Source organism: Lutra lutra, chromosome 17 (assembly GCF_902655055.1).
Source record: "Lutra lutra chromosome 17, mLutLut1.2, whole genome shotgun sequence".
Classification (NCBI taxonomy): Eukaryota; Metazoa; Chordata; class Mammalia; order Carnivora; family Mustelidae; genus Lutra; species Lutra lutra.
The window spans coordinates 56,181,612-56,195,621 of NC_062294.1; the positions used below are offsets into that span (position 1 = coordinate 56,181,612).

General features: G+C 41.6%; 1 protein-coding gene and 1 long non-coding RNA gene across 2 annotated transcripts in view; one reads left to right on the forward strand and one right to left on the reverse strand.

Moving 5' to 3' along the window:
- The window catches only part of LOC125088924 (uncharacterized), a 64,044-nt gene extending 62,284 nt beyond the window's left edge, over positions 1-1,760 (reverse strand). Inside the window, exon 1 of the long non-coding RNA XR_007123809.1 lies at positions 1,706-1,760. This is a non-coding gene — a long non-coding RNA (uncharacterized LOC125088924). The remainder of the gene's footprint in view (positions 1-1,705) is intronic.
- The window catches only part of LOC125088914 (KRAB domain-containing protein 5-like), a 664,001-nt gene that overhangs the window by 570,680 nt on the left and 79,311 nt on the right, over positions 1-14,010 (forward strand). The window lies entirely within an intron of this gene.

Here is a 14,010-nt window from a genome sequence, read left to right on the forward strand (position 1 = left end):
TATTGAATTACAATTTACCCTAGTAGACATTTGAACCAGCCTATCACCTTGGTCAGAATTCGTGATGGAAATGTGCCCAAAGGGCGGGTCCAGACTCCTTGGTAGCTAGGGAAACAGTATGCAACCCCCCTCTGATCGGGTGTCTCCACCTGGCCTGACCCACCCTTGTATCTGGGCTTTGTCACCTGGAGCTGGTTTCTGGACTTGTTTTTAAGTAAATCCCCTGGGGGAAGGGGAACAGGGACAGGTTAATTTTAATGACAGCCTCTTGCTAAATAGGTACTAACAAGGTGATTGAAGCTTCTCTGTCATGGTGACTTAAGAAGGAGGAGGTAGGATTTCAAATTTCCAAAGAGGGGATTATATTCAGAGGAGAAAGGAAAGATGAAATATTTATCAAACAATGGTTTGTCCTCCAGGTAGGCAACTCTTCTTCTTTTTTTTTTTTTTTTTTTTTTTGCAATTTTATTTTTTTCCAATGTTCCAACATTGTTTATGCACCACACCCAGTGCTCCATGCAATACATGCCCTCCTTAATACCCACCACCAAGCTCACCGAACCCCCCCACCCATCCCCTCCATAATCCTCCGTTTCTTTCTCAAAGTCAACAGTCTCTCATGCTTCATCTCCCCCTCTGATTTCCCCCAACTCACTTCCCCTCTTCTTCTCCTAATGTCCTCCGTGTTTTTCCTTATGCTCCACAAGTAAGTGAAACCATATGATAATTGACTCTCTCTGCTTGACTTATTTCACTCAGCATAATCTCTTCTAGTACCTATCCAGGTTGATACAAAAGTTGGGTATTCATCCTTTCTGATGAAGGCATAATATTCCATTGTATATATGGACCAGAGCTTCTTTATCCATTTGGGTGTTGAAGGTCATCTTGGCTCTTTGCACACTTTGGTGACTGTGGCCATTACTGCTATGAACATTGGGGTACCAATGGCCCTTCTTTTCACTACATCTGTATCTTTGGGGTAAATACCCAGGAATTCAATTGCAGGGTCATAGGGTAGCTCTATTTTTAATTTCTCAAGGAATCTCCACACTGTTTTCCAATTTGACTGTACCAACTTGCATTCCCACCAACAGTGTAAGAAGGTCCCCCTTTCTCCACATCCTCTCCAAAACTTTTTTCCTGTCTTGTAATTTTGGCCATTCTAACTGGTGTAAGGTGGTATCTCAATGTGGTTTTGATATGAATCTCCCTGATGGCTAATGATGTTGAATATTCTTTCATGTGTCTCTCATAGGTAGGCAACTGTTTGTGATATAAACTGTTAATCTCTGGTATCCATGTAGGAAAGAATGTTATGGTTTGACCCCATGGCAAGGAAAGAATTCTCGAGATATCTATGGTGCAAAAGGTGATTTTGTGAAAGCATGGGGACAGGACCCAGGGGAAGAAAGACCGCACTCTGTCATGAGGCATGGCCCATTATATACTATCAAGTTGGAGGGGGTTTGGGATAGCACAAGTATCTAAGGAATTTTGGAAGCAAGGTATCCAGAACCTTGAGGGGAATATTAGTTCTTGGGAAAAGGTCATTTATTACCAACCAAAAATCCTTAGTCATGGGACCTTTCTGATGTTTATTCGTGGGCCATCTGCTTGGAGGATGTTTACCAAGAGGTAGCTAGGGGGTTTGAGAGAACAGGGAAGTTTCCAGAGGAAATGTTTTATGTTAAAGTAGACTTACAGGATCCTGGTGGGGGTTGGGGAATTCAGGTCAGGATTATCTTTTCTCATTAGCAACCTGTTAACATCATGGCAGTTGAGTCCTTGGAGGAATGTCACTCTGCCTGTTTCAAGGACATGTCAATGACCTGTAGGTATAAGGATATTAGTATGTTTTCTTCTGCCTTTGTTTCCCACATCATGATCAGTTCTCTTCCTAATAAAGGTCCTCCATCTAATTGATTCTTGAATAGACACACACACACACACACACACATAACTCGGCATCATAGCAGAAGGCAATAATGCCATTTGTATCACAGGACAAACCTTGTAGACAGGTTTCTAACCTTTTTTTTTTTTCAGATTTTATGTATTTATTTGACAGAGATCACAAGTAGGCAGAGAGGCAGGCAGAGAGAAAGGGAAGTAGGCTCCCCGCTGGGCAGAGAGCCTGATGTGGAGCTCAATCCCAGGACCCTGGGATCATGACCTGAGCCAAAGGCAGTGGCTTTAACCCACTGAGCCACCCAGGAGTCCCAAGACAGGTTTCTAACTTAAATTGAAACCCTCCCTTGGCCTCTTGGGCCAACTTAAAAGCCTTTAAATTTCTGCGTGTACCTTTCCATGAATGGAGTAAACCCTTCTCTGTACATCTATATATCACACATTATCTCCAAGAAGGACTGGTAATCCCACCCTCTGACACAACCATGCATGGGGACATATACACATCCTGTAAGCACCTCTGTAATGTCCATAGGAGGCACAGTGAGCGCACAGGCCATCAAGAACTGTGTCAGACTGTCCTGTTCCCTCCTCCTGATTCACTGTCCTCAAGCTCCTTCAAAACTCTGAAGGCCTGGTAAATTCCTTGGAGTTGATTTTTTATCAGAAAAGTCTTTCTTCTTTCCAGTTGGCTCACCTCCTGAATAATGCTGATATTCCATTCCAATTAAAACTCATGCCCTATGCATTGGCTTTTCAATGGAATGGCAGCCAGCTTGGGTTTCTGGATAACAAAATTGTTGCATCCTTCAGCACAGTGGTCAGGAAGAACTTCAGTGATGTTTTGTGGTGCAACTTAATAAGTTTATTGAAGTAGCATGTGGGTGGGACTTGTGCTCAGAAAGAGCTACACTTTTTTTTTTCTTTGAGAGAGATGCCCTCCTGGTGGTGGGTGGTGATGGGCAGAGGAAGAGAGAGGAGCCAACTTACCACTGGGCAGGGAGCCCACTGCAGGGCTATGTGCTGGGCACCTCACATCATGACCTGAGCCAAAGTGAGACCCTTAACTGACTCACCCCCAGAGCCCCTAAGAGCTATACTTTTAATGTCTGAAGGAGGTGGTTCCATGCTTAGGGGCTAAGGGGGTGGGCTCTTGCAGACAGAAGTAGATTATAAATGATCCCACCAGTCTCCTTATATTTTTTAAAATATTATTTTTCTCCCTTTTCTATTTTTTAATTTTTAAATTTTTTTATTAACAGATAATGTATTATTAGCCCCAGAGGTACAGGTCTGTGAATTACCAGGTTTACACACTTCATAGCACATACCTTCCCCAATGTCCATAACCCCACCACCTTCTCCCAGCATTCCCCCAGCAACCCTCAGTTTGTTTTGTGAGATTAAGAGTCTCTTATGGTTTGTCTCCCTCCTGATCCCATCTTGTTTCATTTATTCTTTTCCTACCCCCCAATAAAAATATTATTCTTTTAAGATTTTATTTATTTGACAGAGACAGACACAATGAGAGAGGGAACACAAGCAGCAGCAGGATAGGGAGAAGCAGGCTTCCCTCTGAACATGAAGCCCGATGCAGAGCTCATGACCTGAGCCTAAGGCAGATACTTAATAACTGAGCCACCCAGGTACCCCTAGAACGACACCCATTATGGTGCTGAGGAAAGGGAGGAAGGTCCCGCACAGTAGGAAGGAGCTTCCCTGAAGGATCACCCAACCACAGAGGATCTTATTACCTTCACTGGGGTTATGTACCTGGGAAACAGGCCTTGGGAGCAACCATAGCAAATGCCTTGCTGATCTGGCCTATTCCACTGCCCAGAAGCCTTCTTCATCTCAAACATCTATTCAACCACATGACATCTTAAAGCTGCCCACGTGATTGCATCATCCAACACCTCCTCCATCCCTTGTCACAGATCTAGCCAGGGGAAGTACAGTAATCACTGACATCCAACAGCATTAGTCCTCAGGAAGACACAGGAGGTCAATCAAATCAAGATAAAACAGGACTTCCCTAGCCAGAGAAACCCACCTTTGGCAAAAATGGCTTTTGTTTCCCCATTACATGTATTCATCAGATGACACCAGCAAGAGCTGCCTGGGCCTTTATATAGTGACAAAAGGGAGCCACCTCCTATTGCCTCCCCACACTGTAAAGAGTTCCTCACATTTTCTATTAATAGGTCTTGTCATTCTTTTTTTTTTTTTTTAAGATTTTATTTATTTATTTGACAGAGAGAGATTACAAGCAGATGGAGAGGCAGGCAGAGAAAGAGAGAGAGGGAAGCAGGCTCCCTGCTGAGCAGAGAGCCCGATGCGGGCCTCGATCCCAGGACCCTGAGATCATGACCTGAGCCGAAGGCAGCGGCTTAACCCACTGAGCCACCCAGGCGCCCAGGTCTTGTCATTCTTTATAAGGGTGGTGACTTCCTCAAATTTTACTGAGATTCACATCCCACATCGTCGTGCTTAATGTCTGAATACTCATTGGTTTTCATCTATGTAATCTCAATGAAGCATTATCTGAGGACACTGTCTCTGTAGCACAGGCAAAATAGAATGCCTGTGGTGCCTATGCAGATGGAAAGAAAAATGAGGGGGAATACAATTGGAGATCTAGAGATAAGTAAGATCTAAAACAAGTAGAAATTCTTTTTCTACATCTAAGGAGTCACTTGGGCAACTCAGCAACTCTTCTACATGCTAATTCTTCATCTTAAATATTTTCTGTCTCTTCCCTGGGCTACAACACCACTCCTATTAGTATAGATTTCTCTTTCTTAAGGGGTATCTATGACACACATAGCATGGTCATATGTGCATGTGTACTTCATAGACACATCGAAACAACACTCAGTGTAGAATATGGGGCACATGATTTCATTTGGGGCCATGGTGCAGAGCTATAGAGTCCCAAGTCTAAGTGAGGAATATGCCATTCTGACTAAAACAGATTTAGGGAAGTCCTGGGGGAGGGGGAGTGTTCTCTGAGGGACAGGGAGGGAAAGCATTAAGAGGAAGGAGAGATGGTGGGTCATAAGGACAGAGTACAAATATCCTATCAGATCTTCCACTAACTTGTGACCCTGCAGCGTGTTGACTGGGGAATGCACTAGTGAGAAGGGCTCCTGTCAGTATAAGGCCCTGACAAAACTATTAACTACAAAAAACCAATGCCAAATAACAGCATCATGGAGTATATGAGCTAAAACACCAACAATATCTCTATGTTACATACCTTGGTAATACACCCACTATAATATCATCCTATTCACAAAGAGGAGAAAATCATAGTATAGACTAGGGGCTAAACAGTCATATATCTCCCAAAACTTCAGACCACTGGGAAAGTGGATTACTAGGTATATTGTTTTACTCCAGTGCCAAATAGGTGATTGATTCCATCATTAACCTGCAACCTTCAATGAGAGAGATTAACACTGGAGGTAGGATAACACATCATTCATGACACACCCATATCCATATGTTAAAACACACTAGGTTTTATTAATGAAAATATATTAAGTTCACACATACACTAAGTTATGCATTTCAAATCCAGTCTATCATCACCATTTGAAATACAGAATACACATGTGCAGAAGCATTCGCGTGCTGTTGGAAAGATGTGGGAGTCCCTATTTCCAAAAATTTCAGGACTGAGGTACATTCCTAAGAAATGTGCGTGTTCAATGGTATGGCATTGTAGGGAAGGGTTAGCTACCCTGCTTCTCATCTGTCAGGATTTCCTCATTTAACCACATCAAGTCATACTACGAATTGATGGTGCTTACAAAGATGCCTCAGTAGTGTACTGCCTGCCACCTCCTTTTTCTTAAAGAACAATTAGTAAAACCTTCTAATATTGAGGAAGTTCTTTAGTTTAAAACATGGAGTAGTATGTGTCCTGAACACCTGCTTCATGGTAACTTATATCAATGTTGTGACCTTAAGCATCTCCACAGAGATTTTCCTCATATGTTGTATGTTATACGGTCCTACATCTTCCATAGAAAATTAAGCACACATGTATCCACTTAATGTAGCAGGGCATCTGATATCTTTGATGAAGCAACAATCAGCCACATGCTCTTCCATATTCAGCAAGAGTAAAGGGATTCTCAGGAGAGATTTCAGAGTAAAATACATGAATATTGTTAGTCACAAAAGTCACATAGGGTCAATGTAAAACATAAAAATATTGAAATCCCTTATACATATGTAAAAGTCCATTCACTAAATCTGTTGAAGCGGAATACCATATACACAGTCTAAATGTTTGAATTTTCCTTATAATCACTATTTTCGTACAGAGTAATGTCTGAATAGAGTGAATAAAGTATTCCTTTTACTTGATTTATGTTACATTTATTGGAATTTAATGTGCAATTAAATAGTCTTCTAAATATTTATGCCATTCGAGTTACTTTCCTGAATGCACTCTCTGGTACATAATATCCAGTGTATATTAAAATGGACGTCTACCCACATTATGTTACAAGGGTTTGAAACTCGTATGCATTTTGTGAGACTGAGTAAGGATCGAATTCCAAAAACAGCTTGTCCATTTTCTTTACATTTTACAGTTTTGCTCCTATATGGTAACTAGGATGTTAAGTAAGTTGGGAGTTCCTTTGAGAGGTCAGACACATGCTCTCTCTCTGTACAGTTACTCTCCTATATAAAATCGGATATGCAGTAAGGGAGGAGCAGTCCTTGGGTGTTTTCTCATATACATTACATTTGCAGGTTTTTCTCCAGTACGAGTTTTCTCATGTCCAGTGAGGGTTGTTTGTGTCTTAAAAGCTTTGCCACAGTGGCGCCTGGGTGGCTTAGTGGGTTAAAGCCTCTGCCTTTGGCTAAGGTCATGATCCCAGGGTCCTGGGATTGAGCCCCGCATCAGGCTCTCTGCTTAGCAGAGAGCCTGCTTCTCCCCCTCTCTCTGCCTACCTCTCTGCCTACTTGTGATTTCTGTCTGTCAAATGAATGAATAAAATCTTAAAAAAAAAAAAAAAAAGGTTTGCCACATTAAATTCACTTGTCAGGTTTCTTTCCAGAATGAATTCTATGTTTGCTGGACAAAGGCCTTGCCACATTCTTGACATTTGTAAGGTTCTCTCCAGTGTGAATTCGGAGATGTTTAGTAAGTGATGAGAGCCATGTAAAGGCCTTCCCACAGTCTTTACATTGGTAAGGTTTCTCTCCAGTATGAATTATTTGATGTTTAATAAGCTCTGAGGGCTACGTAAAGGCCTTCGCACATTCTTGACATTTGTAAGGTTTTTCTCCAGTATGAATTACGTGATGTTGGGTAAGCACTGAGCTCTGTTTAAAGGACTTGCCACATTCTTGACATTGGTAAGGTTTCTCTCCACTATGAGTTTGGTGATGTTGAGTAAGGTCTGAAGACCAGTTAAAGGTCTTACCACATACTTGACATTGTAAAGTGTTCCCTCCTGTATGAATTATGGGATGTTGAGTAAAGTCTGAAGACCAGTTAAAGGTCTTGCCACATTCTGGACATTTGTAAGGTTTCTCTCCAGGATGAATTATATGATGTTGAGTAAGGTTTGAGGGCCACCTAAAGGCCTTGCCACATTCTTGACATTTGTAAGGTTTCTCTCCAGTATGAATTATCTGATGTTGGGTCAGCCCTGAGCTCTGTTTAAAGGCCTTCCCACATTCTTCACATTGGTAAGGTTTCTCTCCAGTATGAATTCTACAATGTTGCATAAGCTTTGAGCTGTGGTTAAGTGACTTTCCAAATTCTTGACATTGGTAAAGTTTCCCTTCAGTACAGATTTGCTTATGTCCATTTATTGATGAACAGTCCTTAAAAGTTTAACCACCTTCTTCATATTTCATTTTTTCTCCAGTATGCATTTGCTAATGTTGAGATAGTATTGAGTGGCAGTCAAAGGATTTACCACATTCCTTAAAAATGTAAGTCTTATTTCCCCTAGGGATTATATTATTGATATTTAGGATTGATGACTGACTAATCATGGTCCCTGGTTTATTACATCTGAATGGGTATTTTCCCCTTGTGAATTTTCTGATGATCACTAACACTGGAGGACTGGTTACGAGCTTTCCCACATTCATTATATTTATGAAGACTGTCTTCCAAATGCTGACCATTAGGTATACTGAGGTTAGAACTTGGATGAAAGCCTTCCCCACATTTATCACATTCATAATGGTTCTCTGCAAACCTAGCCCTGACACATCTGTGAACACAGGAGCCCTGGTTCAATGTTTTCTGAGATTCAGTGCACTGAGCAATTCTGACTCCAGTGGAAACCCTCTGGTCATTCTGGAGGGTTGACTCCTCTGTGAAGCCCCTCTCGAATGTATCCCACTGAGCACTTTGCTCTTCACTTCTAAATCTCTGATGATCAGAAATATCTGGATGAAAGGTCAGGCCAATCCTATCTTCCAAATGGCTCAAATCACTATTCTCAGCATGGACTAGGTTACTTTTCAAATGTTCCAAATGGTCTGTCCACAAATAGCTATGTTTGAATATCTGGTTGGAGCTTGTGCTGACAGAAACACACTGCTCTGAAGAAACAGTTGACTTAAAAAGGAAGGTTTTCCACAGCAGTTTATATCCTTCACCATTTGGGGCAGTGAGATTCTCATTAAGGGCAATTGCCTTGGTTTGGGTGTATCATCCAGGATTTCTTTGAGGCCCTTCACTGTCCCCATCACTGTCCCAGTCTGTGTGTAAGTGTAAAATCTCAACAGCACTATCTTTGTATCTCTGCATTGACCCATTCTGGAAAGAACCTTCTATGCTGCACTTTTGGGGGAAACTCTGCATGTCAGATGAAGACATAGCTGAAAGATTTCAAATAAAATAAAATCATTACACTTACTACATTCAGAAAATATACCCTTGAATGCTAATATAGAAGCATCAAATCAATCAGGCAATGTCAGAAAGATGGCTGAGAAGGACTCATCAGGACTTCATTTCTCCATGGAAACGTAACATGGCACACAACATACTGACCATATATCCTAATATGTAATTCTGCGGTATGGTCACACATATTTGCTGTCTCAAAAATCAATTTCCTTTATCTCTAACCATCATGAAAAGGGTCGCATGAGTGCAAAATTAGCAGAATGATGGAAACTGAAACAGAAAACTCGAATGAACCAAACAGAGTACCAAAAAAATAGGAATATATCAACCATTGGAAGAGTCGTTTGTCAGAAAAGATCAACATCATTGACAACCCATGAACTAAATTAAGAATAATAGAGAAAAGACCGACTAAAATGAGAGGTGAAAAAGTAAAAGTAGATACAGTATAAATGACCGTAGGAATAAAAGTACTTATAAAGGCAACAATGGGTAATCAGTGCCCACGAATTCATACCAAAAGATGAGTATGAATTTCAAAAGCAATGTATAACCAATTTAGACTCCATTATTCAAAAAAAAATTAATAAATAACTGATCTAGAAGCACAAAGCAGAATGAAGGATGAATAAAAGAAAAAACTCCCAATAAACAAAAATTGTGTGCCGGATGAATTCGGTTTATATACAGACAGACATTGAAGAAGAAAGGACTGAAAATCTCCTCAAACTTTTCCAAGGAGTGATGATCAAGGAAACTAGCAGAACACTCTGCTAGCATTACCAGCATTACCAGCTCATGCAAGCTAGACGAAGACACTACAAATGACGAAGTTTGCAAAACTCTACCTGTGAGGAATAGTCACTCAAAGTCCACAATAAGTAGCAATCTGAATCAACAGCACATTTTCCCTTTTTACAAGATCATCAAGTAGGAAACAGTCCAGGAATTAAGGGTGCTCCAACATATAGAAAACCATCACTTCAAGACTCCACGTTAACAGAAAGAAGATTAAAAATGACATGATCATATTAAGAGAGAGAAAATACAAATATGGGCACAGTGGACAACCTGTCACATTAAAAACACTCCAATAGATAGAGAGAAGGAAACCCCTCAATATAATGAATGCCATAGATGTGTGAAAAGCTGAAATCTAACATATTCAATAGGGAAAGACTGTAAGCTTATCCTCTATGATTCTCAGCGGGTCCGATAGGACTGGGGCTGGCATCGAGTACTCAGGTACTGCAAGATAAAAAATGGCCACTAAGCATACTTTATTGGCCAAAACTCTTTTCCACAGTGGTAGAAATGAAGACATTCCCAAGTAAAAATGCTCTAAGTTTACCAGTAGACCTGTCCTCGGAGACATGTAAAAGGAACACGCTCTCGATGAAATGAAAAGGATTCTACACAGAAATTGCAAACTGCAACCACATGAGGACACAAAGCTGTCTTCTAAACATAAATATTTAGATAATCACACAAACCTGGTGTTGTAAGTGTTGTAATTAGGTATCCCTGACGTTTATTTCTGCTACAGAATTTTGTTTTTAAAAGAGTATAAAAATCTTTGATGTACGTAGTAAGGCACACGACCTAAAGACAGAAGCTGTGATATCTGTAACAAAGTGGGTGCAGGGGTGGAGATGGGATCAAGAGTTTTGTGTGCAATTGACGGTATGAGATTTAAAATCTTTGTTTTACCTCTAAGTTATTTTAAGCAATCTGTAAGGTAACCACAATGAAAATACTCACAGAAGACACAAAAGTTAATGAGGAAGGTACCAAGGCATATCATGGTATAATACTACAATTAAAGATAAAATATATCTTTCTTATTTAATACCAAAACACGGTACAGAGCTATAAAATGTTTCAAAATTACTTTCAATTCCAGAAAGTCTTTTCTCTCATGCAGAGAGAATCAAAATTCGCCCACAAATACCTGATGAAATTAATTCTGTGTTGATGACAACTCATCTCGACAGAGTGCAACATTCACTGACCACTCACCAAGGAGAGAAATTAGACAGTGGGAATCACAGAGTATGTATGTATGATATCCAAATACATACAGATATACACATAACTTTATTGACAAAAAGCATAAAGCTCATTCATTTTTTTTTTTAAGATTTTATTTTTGTTTATTTGACAGAGAGATCACAAGTAGACAGAGAGGCAGGCAGAGAGAGAGAGAGAGAGAGAGAGGGAAGCAGGCTCCCTGCTGAGCAGAGAGCCCGATGCGGGACTCGATCCCAGCACCCTGAGATCATGACCTGAGCCGAAGGCAGCGGCTTAACCCACTGAGCCACCCAGGCGCCCCAAAGCTCATTCATTTTTTGAGTTAGGTAATGACTGGGGCTTTATTAAAGGCTACAAGATCTGAGTTCTAAATACTCTAGTTCCCCAATAGCATTATTTAAGTGAGAAGGCTAGGAAACAAATAGAGACATTGTTCCACCCCTGAGGAATAGAACACAGACAGTGGAAGTATCTGTATTAGTTAATATTTTATTTAAAGATTTTATTTATTTATTTATTTATTTATTTGTCAGAGAGAGAGAGAGAGAGAGAATGCACAAGCAGACAGAGTAGCAGGGAGAGGCAGACAGAGTAACAGGCTCCCCGCTGAGCGAGGAGCCTTATGCGGGACTCGATCCCAGGACCCTGGGATCATGATCTGAGCCAAAGACAGTGGCTTAACCCACTGAGCCACCCAGGCACCCCTGTATTAGTTAATATTTTTAAAAAAGAACTTTTGAAGGGAAATAAAACTACACACTGTCCATTTTTGGAAAGTGCTTTGTTATCTGATGAAGTTCCTGAGTCTCAGTTTTGTTTTTTGTTTTTGTTTTTTAAATTAATATGACAGAGAGAGACACAGCGAGAGAGGGAACACAAGTAGGGGAAGTGGGAGAGGGAAAATCAGGATCCCGCCAAGCAGGGACCCCAGTGAGGGGCCCGATCCCAGGACCCTGGATCATGACCAAAGCCGAAGGCAAATGTCCAACCATCTAACCCATCTGGAGAAGCTCTCAGTTTAGGGGGCACTCTCCCTCTAAGCAGTCTCCTGACCCTCCTGGTGGACATGACAGACCATCACTGGAGCTGAAGGAGAATCCCTAGACAAATCTAAGAGCTTGATAATGTTGGAGAGCATATGTCCCTCTTGGAGAGAGAGAAAAAAGAAACTGGGCATGTCTCCAACTAATCTTCATTCAAGGAGAGAGATTCAAAGCACAGCTTAAGGAGACATGTAAAAGGAACACGCTCTCGATGAAATGAAAAGGATTCTACACAGAAATTGCAAACTGCAACCACATGAGGACACAAAGCTGTCTTCTAAACATAAATATTTAGATAATCACACAAACCTGGTGTTGTAAGTGTTGTAATTAGGTATCCATCAGACTTGGACCTCACCTCTGTCATCTGCCCCATTCATTCTCACCCACCTGGATGGAAGCTTACGGTTTCCTTTCTCTTCACATCCCAGAGCTGCTTCTCTTGCTCTAAAAACATAATCTGGTCTGGCTTTGACACAGTGAGACCCGTTTATGAGGAAAAAGGAAAAGTGACTATTGCTGCAGATTCTAACTTCCCATCAGGCTTGTGTTCAGCAGAGAAGAAGGGACACTGTAGAATTCTAGAAAATGGTTTCCCAAAAGCTGTTGCCCAACAGTCCCTTTAGAACACAGAGAAGGCATTTCCAGTGTTCACATCCTACCTCCACTTCCAAGTAGTAGACATGATAATAAGCAGGGGAAATTTCAGTTTAAGATGTGAGCAGCACTGTTCTCTGTCACTAGATGTTGAGAACTGCCACTAATCTACAACAGGGATGTTACCTTGAGGAAGGAGAAGCCAAGGCTGAAAAGAAACATCATGAAGATTTTTCTCTCCATCTACAAACCCCTACTTATTTCCCTTTCTGCTTGGATCCAAATTCCAGTCATTCAGAGAGAAATCTCCCAAGAGGCATTCTTCACAGGAAGGAACAAAACCCTCAGTTGGCTTTGGGAAATCTGGAAGGAGACTTCCTCACCCAAGAAGAGGAGGTGTCCATGGTTCTCCAGCATCACATCCCTGTACAGTTCCCACTGAGTGTGGGTCAGGTGTCCCCACTCCTCCTGAGAGAATTCCATGAATTTCAGCAGTTCCTGAAATAAATACCACAGTCATCAAGTGGCCATTGACAGAGTTCACAATGGTCCCTAAGATGGAAGAGGAAGTTAGTGTCACCACATAGAACCAGACTTTACCTTTCCTTCTCCCTGACATGGGTGTGGAGTAAAAGAAAAGCCTATTGGGCAGAGGGCTGCTAGTTGAGAATTTTCACTCCTTTCATTCCCAGAAGTCAACTCTATCAACTACATAGAAGTCATGGCCCTCTTTGTCCACTGCAAACTGTTGGCATGCAGGAGAGGAGACAATGGTCAAGAAAGAATTCTTGACATATTTCTGATGTGAAATCTTGGGGCATGGGAGTGGATGATGAAGAAACAATTGCCGATATGTCTTCAATGCAAAAGCTGTGGTCTTCCTGATGATGCACAGGCCCCACGGGTCAGAGGCGTTGCACTGGGGTATGAGCAGGAACTCAGTCTGCACTATAATGGTGAGTGGCTCAGGAGCACAGCCATCACTGAGGAAGCTGAAAGCAAGGTTCCCAGGACTTGAGGGCCCAGCTGCTGCGATGATGAGATCACTTACTACTGTTGAGTGAAACCTTGGACAGAAGACCCTGCAGATAGGGGGACATGCATGGAAGATGATGGCCAACATGCATTTGGGGAGAAGAGATAAAGAAAAGTAATCTCAGTGCCAAGGCACACTCAAGGACACACCATCACTTGTATTTTTTGTGTGTGTGTGTGGTCTGAATACAGGAATTCAGAATACAAATCTCATGAAAACAGAGGATATATATACAGTTCAATCACCTACAGTCTCTGTAGGGGCTGCTTTGAGGCAAGCAGGCTTGAACAAAGGCATGGAGAAGTGCCCTCAGTGACCCCCTTGCTGAACCCAGAGAAGCCCATCAGGGGCCTCACCTCAAAGGAGCCACAGGCCTGAACTAACAAATGAACTGACAACCAGGGACAGTGGCCAGAAGAGGGAAACTTCCCTGAGCCCCCTAACTCCTCACCTTCCCGCACTACAAAGAGCCCCCACCACACCCACTTCTCCTTGCA